The sequence below is a fragment of the Pelophylax lessonae genome (assembly GCF_965119305.1).
Source record: "Pelophylax lessonae genome assembly, chromosome: 6".
Lineage (NCBI taxonomy): Eukaryota > Metazoa > Chordata > Amphibia > Anura > Ranidae > Pelophylax > Pelophylax lessonae.
The window spans coordinates 252,774,742-252,798,958 of NC_138773.1; the positions used below are offsets into that span (position 1 = coordinate 252,774,742).

Consider the following 24,217-nt stretch of genomic DNA (forward strand, 5'->3'; position numbering starts at 1 on the left):
CCTCTGTTAACCATGAGGGTGTTTTCTGTGATGTGTTATTAACATTAACCTAGCAGTCTATGTTTCTGTATCCCCCCGTTTCTTTTGTATGGACTGAGAAGAATTTATTGAGAACCTTTGCATTCTCTCTGTCCTTTGTAGCCAAATTCCCTTCATTATCCTTTATGGGGCCAATATGTTCTGGCCTTCCTTTCTTACTATTTAGAAACTTAAAGAATTTCTTGGGGTTTTTTTTTATACTCTGAATGGTCTACCCCAGTGGTGTACCCCAAGGTTCAGTGTTGGGACCCTTACTTTTTAATATATTTATAAATGCTATAGGGCAGTGATGGTGAACCTTGGCACCCCAGATGTTTTGGAACTACATTTCCCATGATGCTAAAGCACTCTGCAGTGTAGTTGAGCATCATGGGAAATGTAGTTACAAAACAGTTCGCCATCACTGCTATAGGGTCTGGGATTAAAAGTACAATTTCAGTCTTTGCAGATGACACCAAGATATGCAGTGGAATAACTTCCTTACAGGATGTCTCCAACTTACAAGCCAACATCAATGCACTGTTTCATTGGGCAACTATGAGGCAAATGAGGTTTAATGTTGACAAATGTAAAGTTTTGAACTTGGGGGCTAAGAATATGCATGCATCATACATACTAGAGGGGGTACAACTGGGGGAATCCATAGTGGAGAAGGATCTGCGGGTTTTGGTAGATCATAAGCTAAATAATAGCATGCAAAGCCAAGCTGCGGTTTCCAAAGCGAGCAAAGTCCTTTCTTGTATTGACAGGTATGGACTGCAGAGAGAGAGAGAGATATTATTTTGCCCCTGTAAAAATCATTAACACCTCATCTGGAATATGCAGTTAAGTTTTGGACACCAGTTCTCAAAAAGGATATTGGGGAACTGGAGAAAGTGCAGAGAAGGGCAACCAAACTGATAAGAGGCATGGATGAGTTCAGCTATGAGGATAGATTAGAGAAACTGAATTCTCTCTTGAGAAGAGGAGATTAAGGGGGAGGTATAATCCACTTGTACAAATACACAAGGGGTCCATATAGGGAACTTGGTGTTGAGTTATTCACTTTAAGGAAATCACAGACGACAAGGGGGCACTCTTTACGTCTAGAGGAAAACAGATTTTGTCTCCAAATACGGAAAGGTTTTTTCACAGTAAGAGCTGTGAGAATGTGGAATAGACTCCCTCCAGAGGTGGTTCTGGCAAGCTCAGTAGATTGCTTTAAAAAAGGCCTGGATTCTTTCCTAAATGTAAATAATATAACTAGATACTAACATTTATAGGTAAAGTTGATCCAGGGATTATCTGTTAGCCACTCGAGAGATCAGGAAATAGTTTTTTCCCCTGCTAGAGCAAATTGGATAATGCTTTGCTGGGGTTTTTTGCCTTCCTCTGGATCAACTGTGGGTATAGGATTGTGTATATGGGATGGTATGGGTTTTGTTTGTTTTGTTTTGGTTGACCCAGATGGACTTGTGTCTTTTTTAGCCTGACTATGTAACTAGGAGACTGTACAATGTGTAGTGTATGGCCACCTTAATACAGTATAGCTTATATTAAATAGTCACCCTTTCGATGCCATTAATTGTTAAGGGCACCCATACACAGAGGCAAACATGCATTTTGCCACGGCAAAATGTGCGGTAAAAACTGAGCAAACTGTAACACACCAAAATGCCCCATGAGCGTTGGTAGGGCAGCCCACTGAATTTAATGGGCTGCCCTATGCGTGCCGCAGAAAAAACACTCCAAAATATAAATGTGCACTCCCACTACAATAGATGTGAATGGGGCCTGAAAGTGAAAAGTGAAATTGGTGTGTTTTGCAAAAAAAAAACAATAACAGCTGTCTCTGCTCACTCCCTCCTATGTACGTGTATAAAGCTGGCCATACACTATGCAATCTAATTGTACAATCTCTACATGGTTGATGGCAGATCTAAAAGAGATTGTAAAAATCAGATTGTAGAGTGTACAAACATCCTAAAAGGAAGAAGTAGGAAAGTGGGTGGAAATAAAAGAGGTGGTATAGTAATGAGGGAGGTGTGGCAGAGAGAGGTAAAACAAGTCCTATTCTCTTTTTTAATAACGCAGTGCATGATGGGATATGAAGTTTAGTGGATGGTCAAATGATGCTAAAGGAAGTCAGGGCTCAGAATCAATTTTTTCTAATTTTGAACAGATAGAGTGCAGATTCAAAGCTGCCATGGACTATTTAAGTGAGAGAGAAGCACACTGGGATAGCTAGGGCAGAAAAGACATTGGAAAAGCCTTCTATTTATTTCAGAAACCAAAATTCTGCCTGAAAAACAGAATTTTTGTAAAATCTTACCTGTAAAATTCCTTTCTCTGAGTCCTCCGACAGTCGCCGCCTCTTCATATTCGTCACATATGGGGTATTAGACTTTGCTCCGAAGGAGTAGCTAGGCAACAGAATATGTTAACATTAAAGCTTTTAACATATCCCACCCTCAAGGGGTGGTCCCCTCAGTCAATACCCTCCTACTTCCTGAAACCATATCTCAGTTTTAGTGGAATAGCAGTAGAGTATACAACCAAACCCCAAAAGAGGGGCGGGGGCGGCGACTGTCGGAGGACTCAGAGAAAGGAATTTTACAGGTAAGATTTTACAAAAATTCAGTTTTCTCTTACGTCCTCCGACAGTCGCCGCCTCTTCATATTCGTCACATATGGGGACGTCCCAAAGCAGTGCAAACATGAGGGGTGGGAAACGCATCCGCGCCGAAAAGGCAATGCAGTCTCCGCATCAAAGAAAGGAACCTTACCAAAGGAAGGAAACCAGCTGGGCAACAGGAAAAACAAGTGCTCAACAGGAGCAACAACCCAGGAAAAGACAAATAACCAGGGGATAAAAAACTTATCCCAACAGCCAGAGGTCCCCAACAAGGGACCCTAGGGAATTGCCGCACTAAGAACCTTGCGGCCAAAGGAAGCATCCGCCGATGCCTGAACATCTACTTTGTAGAATCTTGTGAACGTGTGTACGGTCGACCAGGTCGCCGCCTTACACACCTGGGCTACAGAAGCCCCATGACGACAGGCCCAAGACGTACTCAAAGATCTAGTAGAGTGCGCCTTCACAGGTACAGGGGGAACCTTCCCCTGCAAGGCATAGGCCTGTTCAATGGTCTGCCTGATCCATTTGGCGATGGTAGAGGCCGAAGCCGCCATGCCCTTCCGAGGACCCTCTGGAAGAACAAACAAGGAGTCCGTCTTTCGAAAAGACTCAGTCGATTTAAGGTAAACCCTTATCGCCCGAACAACATCCAGAGAATACAATCTCACCTCCTTTGGATGTTTAGGCTTCGCGCACAGCGAAGGTAAGACAATATCCTCATTAAGATGGAATTCCGAAACTCGTTTCGGAAGAAAGGAAGGATTAGGTCGCAAGACCACCTTATCCAAATGAATAACCAGGTACGGAGACTTGCAGGACAAAGCTGCCAGCTCCGACACTCTGCGAGCCGAAGTGATCGCCACCAAAAAGGCGACCTTTTTGGACAACATAGACAACGAGATCTCCCTGATCTGTTCAAAAGGAGCACGTTGCAACACAGACAGAACGAGATTCAAGTCCCAAGGGGGCAAAGGATCCCTCCTAGGAGGAACCAGATGCCGCACACCCTGAACAAAAGTGCCAACCAAGGAGTTGGAAGCCACGGGACGTCGAAACAGAACGGCCAGCGCAGACACCTGACCCTTTATCGTAGCCAGCGCCAAACGCTGATCAACACCCGTTTGAAGGAAAGACAGCACACGGGAAACCGAGTACGTGCGGGGTGAAAACCCCCTGGACTCACACCAGGCAAAATAGGCCTTCCAAGTACGGTAATAAACCTTCCCCGAGGAAGACTTCCTCGCGTTGATCAAAGTATGAACGACCTCTGGAGAGAGACCCTTCTCCTTCAGGACCTCGGTCTCAACAGCCAGGCCGTCAAAGCCAGCGACTGTAAAGCAGGATGGTATATCGGTCCTTGAGACAGTAGATCGTCTCGAAGAGGCAGACACCACGGGGCGTCAACCGCCAGATTCACGAGGTCTGCGTACCAGGACCGGCGAGGCCAGTCCGGTGCCACAAGAATCACCGTGCTGCGTTCCGAGTGTAACCTGCGAAGGAACCTGGACAGCAACTGAATCGGTGGAAACGCGTACATCAGCTTGTACTGATGCCACGGGGCCACTAACGCGTCCGACGCGTCTGCCCGAGGGTCGCGCGTCCTTGCCACGAACCTTCTCACCTTGTTGTTGAGACGAGACGCGAACAGGTCCACATCTGGAAGACCCCACTTCGCGCACAACATCTGGAAGACAGCCGGGTGGAGAGACCATTCCCCCTGATCCAGGGTCTGGCGACTCAGATAGTCCGCCTGCCAGTTCTCCACCCCCGGAATGTGAACCGCCGTTATCGCCGGGACATGAGTCTCGGCCCAAGACAGAATGTCGGCCACTTCTCGAGCCGCTCGGGCACTCCTGGTGCCCCCTTGGTGGTTGATGTAGGCCACCGCCCTGGCATTGTCCGTCTGCACCCGAACCGGGCAGCCCTGCAGCCGGTCCGTCCAGCAATGAAGACAGAGACTTATCGCACGCAATTCCAGAATGTTGATCGGAAGGGAAGACTCCCCCTCCGACCAAGTTCCCTGGGCGGACAGAATGCCCAGAACACCACCCCAGCCCGACAGGCTGGCATCCGTGGTGATCACCGTCCACGAGACAGGACGAAACGACTTGCCCCCGGACACCAACGGGGACTGGAGCCACCACAGAAGGTTTCTTCTGGTGCGATGACTCAACGAGATTTGAAGATCCAGAGATTGAGGTCGCCCGTCCCACCTGGACAGGATCTCCGCTTGGAGACCCCGCGTGTGAAACTGGGCGAAGGGAATCGCCTCGAAGGCCGAGACCATCAATCCCAGACATCTCATGCACGTCCGCAGAGACGAGTGCGGAACGTCCCTGAGGGACCTGACTTCCTCCTGAAGAGTTCTGAGTTTGTCTTCCGGCAGGAAGACCTTCGCCTGCACCGAGTCCAGAATCATTCCCAGGTAGGGAAGACGAACCGACGGACTCAGAGTCGACTTTGGAAAATTTATCGTCCAACCAAACTCCTGCAGAGTTTGCATCGTGACAGACAGGTCCTTCTCCAGACCCTGGCTGGTCGCAGACCGAACCAGAATGTCGTCCAGATACCCCAGGACAGAAATGCCCTGGGCCCTCAATAATGCCAGAACCGGTGCAAGCACCTTGGTGAAGACCCGCGGAGCCGAGGCGAGACCAAAAGGCAACGCCACGAACTGGTAGTGATCCTCCGCAATGGCAAATCGAAGGAACCTCTGGTGACCCTCGAAAATGGGGATGTGAAGATACGCATCCTTCAAATCGATGGAGGCCATGAATTCCCCCGGAACCAGGGCAGCCACCACCGACCGCAGGGATTCCATGCGGAACTTGCGAACCCGCACCCGCTGTTCAGAGCCTTCAAGTCCAGAATTGGACGAACCTTGCCCTCCTTTCTGGGCACGGTGAACAGATTGGAATAAAACCCCCGAAATCTGTCCCGATGAGGCACCGGAACCACCACTCCCTGAGCCCTCAGGTCCCGCACCGCCAGGTGCAGATCCCGCAAACGCTCTGGAGACAGTTGAAGATTTGAGGGAAAAAATCTGCTCTCCGGCCGAGAGAGAAACTCGATCTTGTAACCAGATCGAACGATTTCCTGAACCCATCTGTCCCGCACACGGGCCAACCAGGGCTGAAGAAAACCGAGCAAGCGTCCCCCCACCCCAAAACTGGGTGAGGGCGCCCCTTCAGGCCGAACTGTTATGGGCTGCAGATCCGGATTGACCGGACTTCTGTTTCCCAGACCAGGGCTTCTTCTGAGAGCCCTGACCTTTGAACGGCTTGCCCTTGTAGTGCGGCCGAAAGGCACGAAAGGACCCCTGAGGGGACCGAAAATTAGCATGCTTCTTCCCAGAAGCCCCCTTAGCCTTGGGGAAATGGGGCAAGAGAGTGCTCTTACCCCCGGTGATCCCCTTAATCAACACATCCAAGGACTCCCCAAAAAGGCGAGACCCATCATAAGGTAGATTGGCTAAGGTCTTACGTGAGGACTGGTCCACCGACCAACATTTTAACCAAACCAGGCGGCGAGACAACACCGCCACGCTGTGCACACGTGCAGCCAACGGAACCAGGTCCAGGTCCGCATCACACAGATACATGACACCCTGGTGGATTTGATCCACCATATCCAGGGTCGCCGGCGAGGCCGAATCGGCCACTAGGACGCGCCTAAGCATCTGCGTCCAACTTGCGATCGCCTGGGCCGCCATGAGAGAAGCAAACAGAGCCTTAAGCATAGAGCCCGTAACAGAATAAGTATGACGGGCAAGAGACTCCAATCTCCTATCCGTGGCATCACGGAACACAGGGGAATCCTCTGCAGGAATCGCAGTGGCTTTGTTCAAAACCGCAATTGCGTGATCCACTGGGGGAGGCACACACCACCTTTCATCAGTGGAAGGCGAGAAAGGATAACGCAGCTTGAATCTACTTGGTACAGCAAAAGGTTTGCGCAGATTGCGCCATTGTTCCTTAACAGCGCGCTGAAAATCATCATTGCAGGGAAAAACCTGCGGCGTCCTGCGTTTTCTCTGCGTCCCATAAGCCGCCAAGGCGGCGGGAGGACACACTTCATCCTGCAAACGCAGTGTTTGCTTTATGGAAGCAATCAACTCATCCATGATTGCAAGCTCTTCAGGCGAGCCAGGGGGAGAATTATCAACCCCCTCAACTTCAGCCTCCACCTCGGACCCCACTAGATCTAGGGAGGAGCGGGACCCCGATAAGGAGGCCCCCGCCATAACAGCCCCATCACCTTCACCCTCAGAATCAGAGGAAAGAGCAACTCTGGGCCTTTTAGTAGAATGAGCAGCCACCAGCATCTGTACCTGAGCAGCAAGGCCAGCCACAATAGTGGCTAAATCCCCCCCTGGGGGGGAAACAGCGGTCCCCTGGCTTTCCACCAAGGCGGTAGGAAATTTGCCCTCCTGAGAATCCATTGCCCCTGTAATGCCGGACAATAAAGGGTTAACTGCCCCTTTAAGCAAGCGCGGCAAGCGCAGCCCACCGCACCACACTCAAGCACAATGAGACCCCCACAGGGAATATGCAAACTGAACACAGGCAATGGATAGCAAGAACAGAAGGATAAAACCTGAGGAGACCCTCGCCGCTGCTGCTGCCTCGATCGGTGTTCCTGGAAAGAGGAAGTGATGCTGCCAGGGCGCTCTATGAAAACCTATGGAGGCTACAAGAAAATGGCCGCCATGCATGTAAAACATGCGGCCGGAGCGAGTGTAGGCAAAATGGCGCCGTTTGGCGCCGAAACCGCCGCTCCACAGTGCAGTAATGCACCCATGACATCCCTGTATAAGAATACATGTCAGATCGCCGCAGCGATCGCTGTATATGCCCAAACATGCCAAAAAAAACATGCCCCACAGCACACAGCTTCACACACTGACCAGGCTGACACACACAGTGTCACACAGCTCCCCCCCCCTTGCAGCCCACAGCATGCAGCCGAGAGATAGGGAGACAAGCAGTGTGAATAGAGGCAGGTTACACAGTCCCAGACTGACACCCCCCCAGACAGACAGGTCCCCACATAAATACACTTACCTCACATGGCGTGGGGGACCCGCACAGGCGAACAAGCCGCTGCACATGAGGCAGGGAGAGTCGCATTCAAGACGCACAAAATGGGGGTTAAGAAACCGCACAGCGTCCAGTGAGGTAGCCACCTCACCAATCATCCCTGCACCGAACAGGGATGGGTCGTTCACTGTGCCAGGAGCGTTACCTGGCTGAACGCTCGATGGCAGGCTGGGAAGCCACTGACCCACGACCTGCGACCAGGGGGATCAGCCCGAGACCCAGCCCGCATGATCCTCTTCATCAGAAGAACTAACTAACGCTGACAAAAATAACAGCTAAGTAAAGGTAGAGAGAAAACTCAAACAAAATTTCAAAAAGAAGAAAGAGTCTGGGGCAGAAAGCCCCAGCACAGAGAAAGCCAGCCACTCCTGACAAGCTAGACATTAAAACTGAGATATGGTTGCAGGAAGTAGGAGGGTATTGACTGAGGGGACCACCCCTTGAGGGTGGGATATGTTAAAAGCTTTAATGTTAACATATTCTGTTGCCTAGCTACTCCTTCGGAGCAAAGTCTAATACCCCATATGTGACGAATATGAAGAGGCGGCGACTGTCGGAGGACGTAAGAGAAAGATGAACTTAGCCTTTAAAGCTGAACAGCTAAATACACAATTGAAACACATGTAAGAGAGTGGTCTTGCTAAAGTTGTATTTCTGTTTAATTCATAAATTTTTTTACAACCCTACCACACAGCACAGCCAGGCCACCTGGCTCCAGCCTGAGATTGGACAGTAAAGCTAGCTAAACTAAAACAAAATGAAATTGTTCAATATGTCACAGAGAAGCTGGACTGGCTGAATTGTGGTCAGTGTATTGCCAGCCTAAGAGCAGCAACAGGTTGATGAGACCACCTATATTCTCCTTTCACAATGTTCCTTGTGCAAGTATTTATCGGCTCCTAATGCAGCCCCTCCTTCTCCCAAACTGCGCCAACATCCTTGAATATTTGTGGAAATTGAAACCCGATGGCTCTGTTGGGCACGCTTTGCTTACGGTTTTCAAACCAAGCTAGAATTGGACAATCCACAAATCAACAGCTTGCAATAGGATGACTGTATTACAAATCTTTTGCATCTTCTCCCATTATATTATGTTGCTTTACTTGCATAAATGTCCAGAGATTATGTAAACCAGGGGAATCCAAACTATGGTACTCCAGCTGTTCAGGAACTACAATTCCCATCATGCCTAGTTATGTCTGTGAATGTCAGAGATTTACAATGCCTCATGGGACGTGTAGTTCCACAACAGCTCGAGGGCCGTACTCTGGACACCACTGACGTAAACAAAAGCAAAAATCTGAGTAAAATGAAGGCCTCGCTCACATACTGGTGTTTCTGCCCATGATCCCGAATCACTGCAAATCGTGAGACGCCAATGCAATTTCCATGACTTGCAATGGCACACCAAATGCGGTGTAATTTTGCCACGATTGTCGCCTGACAAATGGCGGTAAAATTGCGTAAACAGAATCGCAGGACGAATGTTGACCAAAAGAAGTTCTTGTACTTCTTTTGGGCGACAGGCATCCCACGATTTTGTTTGCTCAATTTTACTGCAATGCGTTGGGCGACAATCGCGGCAAAATCCCGCCGCGTTTGGGGTGCCATTGAAAGTCACAGGAATCACACAGGCGTCCCGCGATTTGCAATAATTCGGGACCGCTGGCAGAATTGCTTTTTGCTCACAATCCGATATGCCAGTATGTGAACGAAGCCCAAACCTAAAATGTAAAGGTGTTCTGCATGCTTCCCTAGGCTGCATTCCAAAAAGGTTTTTACAGAAAAATACATCCTTCCTAGAAGTAACTTGAAGGTATGTGAAAAAAACAGCGTGGGGGGCACCAGACCCTTCGGTCGGATATGGATTTTGAGGGAAAACCCCACGCCAATAAATAAAAAATAAACAGCATGCCCCCCCCCCCCAAAATTCATACCAAACCCTCATCTGGCCCAGGTTGGAGCACAATCATAATATGGGTAATAACAGCAAAAAAACAAGGACGGGTCGCTGCTGTCCTGAAAAACTCCTGGAAAGCAAGTTACCGGTAAGTCTAACTTGGATTTTCCCTTAATGTCTTTCAGGACAGCACCTTAGAGGATAAACGAGACTTACCAACTAGGAAGGGACAATAGCCTGAAGGACCTTTCTGCCAAAAGCCTGATCCCCTGCTGACAGAAGGTCCAATCAGTAATGACGGACTAAGGTTAAATAGCTTGATTACGTAGCCGCCTTACAAATTTGATCTGGGGTGGCACCAGCGTTTTCTGCCATGTAGTGTGCTCAAATTCCCAGTGGGGGGAAGAAACCATCTGGGACTAAGTCTCCAAAATAGCTGATTTAAACAACCTAACAATTGACCCTTTTGATGCCTGGTGGCCCTTTTTGTTGCCCGAAAAAAAGAACAAAGAGTCCAAAGACCTAAAGTCCGTTGTTACCTCCAGGTAATGTAATAGGATTCTTCGCACATCTAGGATTGTGAAAAAGTCTCTCCTTAACCCCTGAAGGATTAGAACAATAAAGTTGGCAGGATAATATCCTGAGACTGGATTTTGAACTGAGGCTACCTCTGGCAAAAAACATGGATCCGTTTTGAGTATAATTCTATCTGGTTAGATGGACAAGAAAGGCTTAACTGAAAGTTAACAAGCGTGCCTTAAGTGCGTGCAGTTTACTGATTCTGCTTGCGGATGTAATCGCAAATAAAAATACCGTCTTGAGGGTAAGATTCCTCAAAGAAATAGATTCTAAGGGTTGAAAAGGCTCCTTTGTGAAGGCTTGTAGAACCACTGCCAAATCCCAATAAGAAAAATGTTTCGCAGGTCTGGAACGAGTAAGTGCTCTAATAAAATCTTGCGACCAAGGCTTCTGAAGAAATTGGTCTCTCCAGGAATACTCCTAAGGCGGCTACTTGCACCTTAAGAGTACTAACTTTCAGACCTTTGTCTGCACCATTCTGTAGGAATTCCAACACTGACACAATATCTCCCAAGGTTCGATTTTTTCGAATGACACCAGGCATTAAGCCTGGAGCAGGATGCCTGGTCTCTCAGGACAGCACCTAAGAGCTCCTGACTCCCCACTAGGTGTTCCTTAGCCGGAGGAAACACAAAAACCAATGAGCTGTGGGGAGAAGCCTCCTTTTTAAAATTTGGTGGAAGTGAAGTTTCCTGTTGGCAAGTGGGAGAAGCCATCTCTCAGGTGCTGTCCTGAAAGACGTTAAAGAAAAAAAAAAAAGTGTAGTGTTACAAAAAAAAAAACATCTGGGGCGTGGCCACCCATTGACCCTGCCCCCTTGTGACGTCACTGGCCTGATCATGAAGAGGGCGGGGTTTCCAGGAGACAATGCCCCATAGTTATATAGGAGCTGGCAGACCGCTTAGCTGGCATAACAGCAGGAGCCATCGTCAGAGCAGGACCAGATTTTTTTTTCATTTTGAGCAGGTTGGCGGTGGCAGAAGAAGAGAACGACGACATCGACAGAGGGAGAAGACATCACCAGAAGGAGAAAGAGTACGGAGAAGACATCAGAAGAGGGAGAAGACCAGAGAAAAAAAGACGGGAAATTATTTAATAAAAGGACTTGTCAAAAAGTGTCTCTTTGTTTTTTTTTGTAACAATACACTTTTTTTTTGGGGTGAATGGGTAGGGGTACAATGTACCCCAAACTAATTCACATGGAGGGGGGGCCAGGGTTCTTGGGGCTTCCAGATTCCAATAAGCCACCTGCCAGCAGACCCCCACAACCACCAGCCAGGGTTGTCAGGAAGAGGCCCCTTGTCCCCATCAACATAAGGACAAGGTGCTTCGAGGTAGGGGAAGCAAAGCTCCCCCTGCCCCAAAGCACCCACCCCTCATATTGAGGGCATGTGGTCCGATACACCCCCTGCCCGCAGACCCCCACAACCACCATCCAGGGCTGTCGGGAAGAGGTTCCTGTCCCAATCAAGATGTGGACAAGGAGCTTCAGTGTGGGGAGCGTAGAGCCCCCCCTGCCCCAAAGCACCCAGCCTCCATGTTGAAGGCATGTGGCCTAGTATGGTGAGGGGACTGGGGGGGCTCGCTTGTCCCTGCCCCTTTCCTGACCTGCCAGACTGCATGCCCCAAAGGGCCTGGTAGTATGGTCCTGGACCGCTCCTTAGCAACCAGCTTTTGTAGGTGTTTGTGGTGCGGTTTTAACCAGGCAAAAGTGTTTGTCAACCGCGCCACAAACGTACATAGGACGTTTGGGGGGAAGTTTTTAATGCTCACTAAAAGCTTATCAACCACACCTATTAACATGCATTATTGCTATTGCTAGAGCTTTTAATACGCGTCAGTATTTTGAGTAAGTGTAAACGAGCCCTTAGGTGTAACTTATGACTTTACCTTGCAATCCTTCACAACGCAGATGAAGGACCTCGAACCAATATCTGCAACAAAACAAAAACACAGTCAACTAAAAACTAAACAGGATATAATGTAAACACACAAAAAGCAAAACGAATGATCCATTAGCTTCACCTTATTATCCACTGCAAGACCGGTGTATAGTGTCTTTGTGATCACAGTGTTGCCATTTACTGGTTTTATTTCAGGCACAGTGTAGCAGTCTGTCCAATCGGGCACCTTTTTTTAAGTTATGGATAGAGTGGAGACAGAGTAGAATACCTGCCAGTTTTTTTTGCCTGTCTTCTCTTTAGGGAGATTCACCCTCTCTAGTTGTCCCGTTTACCATTATCATCGAAAGGTAAAGTAAAATAAAACCCCACATTTCGGGTTGTCCCCAGAAAAAGTAATAAAGGGGAAATTTTCCAATGGGGACACTTTACTACGAGGATTTCCTCTCACTTCCTGTTTTGGCTATGGGACAGGAATTGAAGGTAAATCTTAACCAATGGGACACAGAAGGCAAAAAATAAACTGACAGGGGTTATAATCCTCCTTTACTCTATCCAAAATGAAAAAGAATGTTTTGCCTATAGTTCTACCTTTAACTGAAAGATGCACAGAGAAACAGAAATGGTTTATTTAATGAAAAAGCAGTATCTAAGTGTTTAGGAAATTTTATAGATCCTATCCTCATATTAATTAGTGGTCCCAAAACAATATTAACTACTGCAGTAGGGAACAGGCACAAAAATATACACTTTCCAAAAAAGACTTCTGTGTTTTATTTGACGCAATTGAAGGTTTTTATACACGCGATTACGTAGGTATCACATTAATATTACAACTGCACTTTTATGGTAACAAGGGACATAACATAGGCAGGCCAATTCTAATCAGCACTCGGAAGAATGCAAAGATTAGTGCCCTGTGCACAGTGAGTGCAGTGAGCAATACATAAGCAAATATATACAAAATAGAATACAATTTTTTTACAGAATTTACAAATTTCCTTTACAATCTATCCTCTTTTGATCAATATTTTTATCACTGCTATCACTTTATACCTGCTATCATCTGGAACCTCCATACGCTTAGGTGGAATAGTCCCAGCCAACGAGGCAAATTCCATTGTGGAGAATTTAATAGCAGAGAGCAGCTAGATTATAAAAATGACTCTTCATTGTGACTAAGGCCTAATGCAAACTGGACATTATCAAAACGCCAGTAGAAAGCTGTAGCTGCAAAAGGAGTTTTTCAGCTTTTTTGCAGTAGCGTTTTTCAGCTGTAGCGTTTTTTAGCAAAACTATACTCCCAAAAAAACTGATGGCTTAAAAATACTGACAAACGCTGAATACCTACGTTTTCAGCCTTTTTTGGTGTTTTCCAGCATTTTTAAGCTTTTATCAGAGTTATAGCGTATTTACAGCTGAAAAACTCCTCTCAAAACCCACTATATCTGAGTTTTTTTTAAGTCAGAAAATGCCACTGCCAAAAACTGCTGATAACAGCCTATGTGTGCATGGACACATAGAATAACACGCTGTGGAGTTTACTGGCTGCAGAAAAATATGTCTAAAGCCAACAATAGCAGCTAAAAAAACGTCCAGTGTGCAGGAGGCCTAAAATGTACATAAAAACAAATGACTGATAAAAAATATTTACAGAGTAATTGCCTGTGCACTCATGTGGCCAGAAAGGCCTTGTAGCTTAATTGTGGACATGCTGACTTATTTAGTCATTTTTGCAGTGTCTGGTGTGGATCCAGGTGACTTTTTCTTCATTTTTTTGTAAACTGTACATGAAATAGACGCTGTATTGGGTCTCCAAATATTTCCTTATACACTGCTCAAAAAAATTAAAAGGAACACTTTGAAAATACATCAGATCTCAACGGGGAAAAATATCATGCTGGATATCTATAGTGATATGGACTGGGTAATGTGTTAGGAATGAAAGGATGCCACATCGTTTGATGGAAATTAAAACGATGGCTGAATGCAAAGAAACCCCGAAAATCAAAGTGAAAAAATAATGCAGCAGGCTAGTCCACTTTGCTAAAAGTTCATTTCAACAACTCAAAAAATTGTACTCAGTAGTTTGTATGGCACCCCACGTGCTTGTATGCATACCTGACAACGTCGGGGCATGCGCCTAATGAGACAACAGATGATGTTCAGAGGTATTTCCTCCCAGATCTGGACCAGGGCATCACTGAGCTCCAGAACAGACTGAAGTGCAACCTGGCAGCGTCGGGTGGACCAAAACATAATGTTCCAGAGGTGTTCTCTTGGATTTAGGTCAGGCGAGCGTGGGGGCCTTTCAATGGTATCAATTCCTTTATTCTCCAGGAACTGGCTGCATACTCTCTCCACATGAGGCCAGGCATTGTCGTGCACCAGGAGGAACCCAGGACTCACTGCACCAGCATAGGGTCTGACAATGTGTCCAAGGGTTTCATTCCCATACCTAACGGCAGTCAGGGTGTCACTGTCTAGCCTGTAGAGGTCTGGGCATCCCTCCAGGATATGCCTCCCCAGACAATTACTTACCCACCACCAACCCAGTCATGCTGAATGATGTTACAGGCAGCATAACATTCTCCATAGCTTCTCAAGACCCCTTCATGTCTGTCACGTGCTCAGGGTTAACCTTTCATCTGTGAAATGCACAGGGCGCCAGTGATGGACTTGTCAATTCTGGTGTTCAATGGCAAAGCCAATCAAGCTCCATAGTGCCAGGCAGTGAGCACAGGGCCCACTAGAGGATGTCGGGCCCTCAGGTCACCCTCAAAGTCTGTTTCTGATTGTTTGGTCAGAGACATTCACACCAGTGGCCTGCTGGAGGTGCTCATCCTGTTCCTCCTTGCACAAAGGAGCAGATACCGGTCCTGCTGACGGGTTAAGGACCTTATACAGCCATGTCCAGCTCTCCTAGTGCAACTGCCTGTCTCCTAGAATATCCTCCATGCTTTTGAGACTGTGCTGGGAGACACAGTAAACCTTCTGTTGATGGCACATATTGGTCCTGGATGAGTTGGACTGCCTATGCAACCTCTATAGGGTCCAGGTATTGCCTCATGTTACCACCAGGGACACTGACCCTAGCCAAATGCAAAACTAGTGAAAATCAGTCAGAAAAAATGAGTAGGCTGCTTGTAATAACAGCCAAGTAGCTGTTTAGCTGCAAGGGTTATTACAAGAAAGCTGACCATCGGCTCTAAAAAAACGGTACCGGGGTGAGGGCCATAGCTCCGGTACAACCACTTGAAGCAATAACGGTCATACCGGCAAGTTTGTGACCAATACTTCCAACCTGTTAGGATCTGGAATTTGGGAGAAAACACATAATTGAGTTTGTCAAAAGCCGTTTTTAGGTTTATTAAAAGTCAGCAGTTACAAAAAGTTAAGCTGCTGTCTTTTAATAAACGCACACTCACCGGTCACATGATCAAGGGATGCAGCAAGCCCGAACCCTCGGTTCTCTCGCCGGCATCACAATTGTGGGCAGCTTGCGGCTTTACAGCTGGGTGTTCACTGCACATGTGCGAGTCGCGATGTGCCTCCTCAATGGCCGGGCAATCTTCTTGGACCTGTGATGTGTCCCAGAAATATGCAGGGAGTGAGGGGGAGAGAAGAACTTTGGCTCGAGGCTCCATGGCACTCCCAGCAGAAGTGAGAGCTAGGTACCTGTCAAAACTAGGTACCCACTCCCCCCCCCCCCCCCCAAAAAAAATGACATGCCAAATGTGGCATGTAAGGGGGTGAGGAGTACTTCACGCAGAACCTCCACTTATGGGTGGAACTCTGCTTTAAAAGATCAGCAACATTGTCGGTGAGATCCGAGTGGAGGCCTTCAGCTGCTGAGACAAATTTAAGCAAGTGAACAACACACTCCCAAACCACATCTTATAGCGAGAGAGTCCAATATCCCCTTAGGGGCTTAATAAAATATAAGAAAACATTCAGGCCACATTTCTCTAGTTTATTACTGTAAAATAAAACCTCAAAACTTCCTGTAGGACTATCCCATAAAAAATAGTTCCTCTGTTACTCTTAGTAGCTTCTGGGACTCTGTACTTACAAACTACTTCTGATAACACTTTTTGCAGTAACATTTGCCTGTGGCCAAACTTCTAGCCATCCAGAAAACATGTCCATATAGACAAAATGCATACTTGTAAGATCCTGACTTCGGCATATCTTTTTGTAATCTCTGGAAGGGATGTTCAGCTTTTGGTAACAGGTAAAACAAGTGGTGGTATATTATAAAAACAACTGTGGAGAACCCTGGCTCTATCCTACGCTCATTTATTAAGGCAGCCAAAACTGCTTGTGACTGATGACATGGTCCATATGTCAAGCTGGAGGGAAAAGAGTTGCAGGAAGACATAAAAGATCACCTTATTCCAAAGTCCTTGTTCTTCTCATTCTGGGGTCCTTAAAGTTTGAATATTAATCTCAGCTCTACTGGGCCAGAATTGGGGTGGAATCTATAAGTTGCACAGACCCAGCAAGTGTCTGGGGTTTTTAGAGCAGTATCCTTAGTCGCCTGGTCTGCTTCCATGTGTGAGCTTTTAATGTTAGTATGACTACCTCAGCAAGAGCTGGAAGGCAGAAGACAGCCAATCAATTAACTTACAATGTTTGATTAGTTTATCTGCCGAGGTAAAAAAAAAAAACTTCTGGCCCTTCAAATGGAACCAAAAGCTCTCTAAAACTCTATCTATATAAAAGATATACTCTTGATAGTTCAATGGCGCTTTTCCACTGCATGGAACCGAACGGTTCGACTCGCTTTTGTGCTTTTCCACTGCTGGTACCGCATGGTACGGTGTAGGAACGGTTCGGTGCGGTGGCGCTTTTCCACTGCATGGAACCGAACGGTACAGCTCTCAAAAACAGTACCACCTAGATTGTGGTTCCAAGAGGTACCATACCTGGTACCATATACCACAATCCTTTGCATGCAGTCACTACTAGCCACTGATTGGTCAGAGAATCGTTGTTAGCCCACCCACTTAACTTTAGTACTACTTTAGTGAAAAGCGAACGGTTCCAACACCGTACCATGCGGTACCATCAGTGGAAAAGCAAACCGGGCCAAGCAGGGCCAAGTATAGCCGAGCCGGTACTTGCAGTGGAAAAGTGCCAATGCTTTGCTAAAGCATGGAGCTCTGCTTCTTGAGCTGGGGAAGAGGGATCCAATGACTGAATACAGAGCATCCTTCTGGGTGATAACTGCATACTCAGTATGGGTATTGCCATCTTCTGTACAAAACCAGGATCAAATCTACAAAAATAAATTAAAATATCTGGGTCTTCACTAGGCTCACAGCATTTGCTTCCTACGTCTTCGTTGACAGTCATTTAGAGGCAGTTGAGTTCAGTGTCGTTTTTTGGAAAGCAATTATGTGCGTTCAGGATGTTCAGAACGTGTGTTTACTGGCGTTTCAAACGCCAAACGTGACCGAACGCGATCACCTGCGTTTAGCACTTGCGTTTTTACTGTTTAAAGGGGAATGATTTTTTGACCTCTAAAAACGGATCTGAGAGCAAACGCCCGCTAAATGCCGCTAAACGCGGCATGCAAACGCGACACAACGGATGTTTTAAACGTCCTTTATATAGCTGTTAAATTCCAGCGTTCAAAGGACTTTTGAAAATGTCCCGTGTACATTAAGCCTTATTAGTGGCGTGTGCTCAGTGAGTGCAGTGTGCGATATATAGGCAAACATACAAAATAGAATACAATTTTTTACAGAATTTACAAATTTCCTTTACATTTTGCAGCTATGCTTTCTTGAGTGATCACTCATTAGTGTGGTTATGAGTAAGCGACCCATAGCGTCGTGAAACGCGTCAACCGGACACGTCTGTTTTGTACACTGTCTGTCGTCTTTATTTGAGGAATAAAGAAACTTTTTGATTTCAACATAACACCCTGAGTGTGGTCTCAAAATTGGATTTCTTCTACTCTTGGATGGCGGATCTGACCTGCACCGGGTATGGAACATACACCTGAGCGGCTTTCTCCCCATTTCCACAGTAATAATCAGCTGGGCATCCATATACCTTCATAGTGATCCATTACTGTAATTAACAGCTAGATCACATCAATCATCTAGCACACATTCACTTGCACCATTCAATGCACACACACAATAATAGAAAACAGCTACAGCATTTCTATAGCTTAAAGAAGAACTCTGGGCAAAATGTGTTTTTTCCCATGAAGTGGAGCTACACCCGCACTGCATGGGTAACGGCTTGTTTTGTGCAGGGGGGCAAGGAAAAGCTATACTTACCTGATCCTTCGCTCCTCTGGAAAACCATGTCCAGCAGTGGAGTGTTCCTGCAGTTCTCACATCTGGAGCCCGTCTATGGACATGAAGACATTACTAACAGTCCAGTCCATTCCCTCAGATTTGCTGCCTCTCCAACCCCTCTTTTTATTTTTTATTTTTTTTAATGTAAAAACTCTGCTCCCCCCCCCCATGCACATCACTCGCCGAGGCAAATGCCTTGCATTATGGCCGCTGTGCCTCCTGGGATATGAACATCACATATCCCAGGAGGCAAAGCCCACCATTGATAAAGAAGGAGGGGGGGGGGGGCTAGCACTGCATTATCATGAGGCCCAGCGGCTGAACCTGGAAGAGCCAGCGTACCTCCTGATGACCTCATACAAGAAGATGGCAGAGCAGGACCAAACAAGGGCATATTTCTGAGAGGATTCTTAAAGGTAAAACTGGACCTGCTGGGCGGGTGAGTATCTGAAATGGTAAAAACCTGCAACAAACTATGCGTGGGGGGGGGGGGGGGTAAATAAAATGGGGTGGGGAAGGTGGAGATCTGCTTTAAATGCAGACATATGTATATTTGACAGAGTTCTTAGTTGCAATAGGTTGGAGTGGTAAAACATGGACCTGTTTTTTTTTTCCTAATAGACATAAGGTCTACTTAGGCATCACTATTAACAAATGTTCAATTTAGAAACAAAAAGGTTGGATCTATAAAAATAACACAAATATTACCTAATGTCCCCAACAGAAAAACCAAAGCATGACTGGGTTTACATTGGACTAGGTAACGAATGACTCTTGAATATTTTATATTCAGTGCAGACAGAATAGATGAGTCACTATAACCACACCCAGGTCAGGCTGTCTAATACAAGGAAGGAACATTGTCCTGCGTGCGTACCAGTGTGCATTCATGGGATTTATAGTTTGAACCATCTCAGATTTTGGAACAAATAAGCGCATAATATGTTAGAAATTACCAAAGAAGAATTCACCACTTGCTGTCCAAGCCAATTCTGACACTTCTCACAAACATGTAACAATCAGGAGTTTTTTTGCTAGAAAATGACTAAGAACCCCCAAACATTAAATGTTTTCTAAAAGCAAAGGTGCTGGAGGAAAAAATCTATTTTAGCCCTGGTTCACACTACTACAGCTTTGAAATTTGGCTACTTCAAAAGCCGCAGATCAGTGCAATTTAGATTGGCAATTTCTTTGCGTCTTGCAACTTCATTTAACAGAAGTCGCAATGAAATCGCAGAAAAGTAGTGCAGGAACCTTTTTCAAAGTCAGTGCAACTTGAGTGCATTGTTGAAAATAGGGTGCGACTTGTCATGTCGGTTTGAACTGTCAAATTGCATGACAAATCGCATTGTTGTGAACGGGGATAGTGAACACAAGCACAATATTAATACCCAATTTTTTGGTTGAAGTAAAAAAATAAAATACATAAAAATACCCCCGGGACAGTCAGGGCTAGTGCATTCCACAATGGATAGCACAACTGTCCCGGGTTGCACTTACCTGCAAGAAGAAATACTTACCTTGAAAATGTCTTCTCCAGCGCTGCCATCTCAGGTGTGGGCAGCTTGAAGCCAGCGCGATCCTCTTCTGCATCTTCTATGGTCCCACGATGCACTGCGCCGGCCCCGCCGTTACTTCCGGGGCTGCAGCGTCATCCCTGCACAGCTTCTGGGCATGCCCAGAAGCTGTTTAGCAAGGTATGACGGCGCCTGCACCGGAACTGACGTCGGGACCGGTGCAGGCGTATTGATTCCTGGGAGCGATGACGTTCAGCTCCCAGGAATCATTGCAAGCCAGGAAGTGACGACGGGCCGTGGCCGCCGAGGGAGGAAGAGGAAGTAAGGTGAGTATATGTTCTTCTAAAACAAGGTAAGTGAATTAAAAAAAAAAATTGCGAGTATCCATTTGTTTTACAGGTGACCCGGGACAAGAAGATGGACAAAAGTAAAATTTTAGGGTGGAACTCCACTTTAAAATATAAAAGATGATGAAGATATAAAAGATATTATTGCTCTCATTCTGATGTTCACAGCAATACCTCACAAGTGTGGTGTGATCACCGTTTACAGATGTGTGCGGGACCTACACATGCACTGCATGGGGGGGGGGGGGGGGAATGAGGTGCGTTCATTTTTATTTTTCATTTTATTATTTACATTTTTTTTTTTTTTTTTTACACTGTCTCTCTAAAAAAAATTTGAGCAACTTTATTGCTATTACAAGGTATGCACAACATTCTTCGTGATAGCATTGGCAGTGACAGGTTCTCTTTATTGAGAGGTCTGGGGTTCATTAGACCTCAGATCTCTCCTCTGCCCTCAAAAGCATCTGATCAAATGGAGATCGGTATGATCAGATGCTTTACAAGCTGGTAACGGCTTGTAAACAACAAACCAAAACTGGAAGTGATGAAATCCTAGTCCCAGTTTCATACACCACAGGGATGATCAGGGAAAGCCAGTTCCTCCATCTCTATGGTAAGCTGACCCAACAGCCCACAATGGTTCTGGGCTCCCCAGTGGAACAGGAGAGGCCATGAAAGGCAAGGGGGGGGGCCCTCATCCGCCCCCTGTGTAAGTGTTCGGGTGATGTCATAGTGCTTGGGTCTAGGGATTGGCTGCTAGACCAATCTAGACCACTGTCGCCGCATACAGGGAAGTACCAGTTTGTGTTGCTGGTTATGACAGTGTATGTACATTAATGCAAATATGTCCTGAATGACACCATAGAACAAACAGTAAGTGTGTTATGAACAGGGTTACTAGGTGAAAGAAAAAAAAAACCCTGAAAAAATGCAGCCACCACATCTAAGGACTAGTAAGCTGCAATATACTACATATTTGTTGTTCCTAGAGATCAGCCGATTTTGCCGAAAGAGAAAAAGGTGCAGAGAATGGTGCCAAAAACTTGACTTTACCGGGAGTTTACTGTGTTTTTCATAGGCCATGTGACTCAAAAACCACATCAACAATGTAACACGGGGGGCATTATTGATGCATTCTTGCTGCATTTTAATGGGGAGGTATGTTTTTGGTGCGGTTTTTTTAACTGACCAAAAATGCAGCAAGCAGGATTTTTAATACCACAACAGAAGCGCAACGGGACCAGTGTGAGGACATATATAGAATTCAAAGAGATGCATTTTTCTTGCGCTAAAGGTGCCAATAATGACCAACAATAAATTTATATCCATTCCAATTCATGATATTAATTAAAAAGTCAAATCCAATACAATTATATATAAATAGGGTCAGTGTCAGTACTGGTAGCATGAGGCGATACCTGGACCCTATAGAGGTTGCACAGACAGTTCAACTCCTCCAGGATGGAACATCAATACGTGCCATAGCCAGAAGGTTTTCTGTGTCTCCAAGCACAGAGGAGATGCCAGGAGACAGGCAGTTACTCTAGGAGAGCTGGACGGGGCTGTAGAAGGTCCTTAACCCATCAGCAGGACCGGTATCTGCTCCTTTGTGCAAGGATGAACAGGATGAGCACTGCCAGAGCCCTACAAAATGACCTCCAGCAGGCCACTGGTGTGAATGTCTCTGACCAAACAATCAGAAACCGACTTCATGAGGGTGGCCTGAGGGCCTGACATCCTCTAGTGGGCTCTGTGCTCACTGCCCAGCACCGTGGACCTCGATTGGCATTTTCTATTGAAAACCACAAATGGCAGGTCTACCACTGGCACCCTGTGCTTTTCACAGATGAGTCCATGTGACAGACCTGAAAGGGTCTGGAGAAGCCGTGGAGAACATTATGCTGCCTGGAACATCGTTCGGAATGACCAAGTTGGTGGTGGGTCAGTGAGGGTCTGAGGAGGCATATCCATGGAGAGACACACAGACCTCTACAGGCTAGACAATGGCAATCTGACTGCCATTAGGCATCGGGATAAAATCCTTGGACCCATTGTCAGACCCTACCCTGCTGCAGTGGGTCCTGGGTTCCTCCTGGTGCATGAGAATGCCCTGGCCAGAGTATGCAGCCAGTTCCTGGAGAATGAAGAAATTTATACCAATGAATGGCCCCCACCCTCGCCTGACTGAAATCCAAAAGAACACCTCTGGGACATTGTGTTTTGATCCATCCGACGTCACCAGGTTGCACCTCAGTCTGTCCAGGAGCTCAGTGAGGCCCTGGTCCAGATTTGGGAGGAAATACCCCAGGACACCATCCGTCATCTCATTAGGAACATGCCCTGGCGTTGTCAGGCATGCACACAAGCATGTGGGGGCCATACAAACTTCTGAGTAGCATTCTGAGTTGCTGCAATGAAATTTCAGCCAAATGGACTAGCCTGCTGCATCATTTTTTCACTTTGATTTTTTGGGGTGTCTTTGAATTCAGCCCTCTGTAGGTTGATCATTTTAATTTCCATCAAACAATGTGGCATCCTTTCGTTTCTAACACATTACCCAATCCATATCAGTATAGATATCCAGCATATTTTTTCCCCATACAGATCTGATGTGTTTTCCAAGTGTTCCTTTAATTTTTTTTTGAGCAGTGTGTATGTTTTTATATATATATATATATATATATATATATATATATATATATATATTTTTTTTTTTTTTTTTTTTTAACGGTCATTTTCAGCCAAGTGCATCCTGCATTTTGCACCTCTAGTTCTTACTTTTAAAGCTGAACTACCCTTGTAGTGTCCCACTGCCTAATATGGTAACATGCATTTTCAGTGTGTTAAAGAGGAAGTAGGCTTCTGTGCATAATTTGTATCTATAGGTAAAGCCTATAAAAAGGCTTACCTGTAGGTACTGTAAATATCTCATAAACATACATTGTTTAGGAGATATTAACATTACGTGCAGCCAAAGATGTCATTGGCGCATGCGCGGGAGTGACTTCATCGTGGCTCCGGCCAGTCACACAGCCAGAGTCCGCGGACCCAGAAGGAAGACCGGGTGAAGATGGACGCTGCCTCCAGCGATTACATTGCATCGCTGGAGGGCTTCGTTTTAAGGTTTGTTTCACATATGCATACTAGCACATTATGTCTTTACCTTGCATGTCCTAAAAAAAAATATCAAAAAAAATCAACTAGCGATTTAAAACCGCTTTAGCTAAATAAACCAGTGTGAACAGGGCCTTAATTTAACAATAAAGCCCCTTTCACACAGGCGTTCAGATCCGCCTGTCAGTTTTTTTGGCATGTCTGAACGGACGCCCCCTGCATCTTTATGGGGCATCGGATGTCAGCGGAGACATGTCCACTGACATCCGATCCGTCAAATCTGGACAGATGGAAACCCTATTTTCCATCCGTCCAGCAGATCGGATGGGATCGGATGAGAACGGTTCGTTCCCATCCGATTCCCCCATAGAGAACAGCGGGATCTGACAGCTGTGTCTCCGCACACAGCACGGAGACACAGCTGCCATCCGCCTGCTCAGCGGGGGATCGGGGGATCGATCTCCCACTGAGAAAAACAGAGTCCGCTGATGGACTCCTATGTGTGAAAGGGGCCTTACTGGTATGAATTACCTCTGCCAGAAATCTCGGTAATCCTCCTGACAAAGTTTTCACATGTTTATCTCTACAAAAGGACAGAATCGTCTTTTCTCAGGCATCATATATTACCTGGAGCAAAAAGAAAATGACCGCACTCCGATGTAAATCAAAAATTGGAGTAAAATTTATTCCACATCAAAACAAATGGGCAAACTGGAACAACACACTGTGGATGCAGGACACAAAGGCAGACGCGTTTCACGACTTAGAGATGTCGCTTACCCTTGCT

General features: G+C 46.3%; 1 protein-coding gene across 1 annotated transcript in view; it reads right to left on the reverse strand.

Moving 5' to 3' along the window:
- The window catches only part of DYNC1I2 (dynein cytoplasmic 1 intermediate chain 2), a 225,430-nt gene that overhangs the window by 197,720 nt on the left and 3,493 nt on the right, over nucleotides 1-24,217 (reverse strand). Inside the window, exon 2 of the mRNA XM_082260314.1 lies at nucleotides 12,125-12,168. The gene's annotated coding sequence lies outside the window, so the exon portion shown is untranslated. The remainder of the gene's footprint in view (nucleotides 1-12,124; nucleotides 12,169-24,217) is intronic.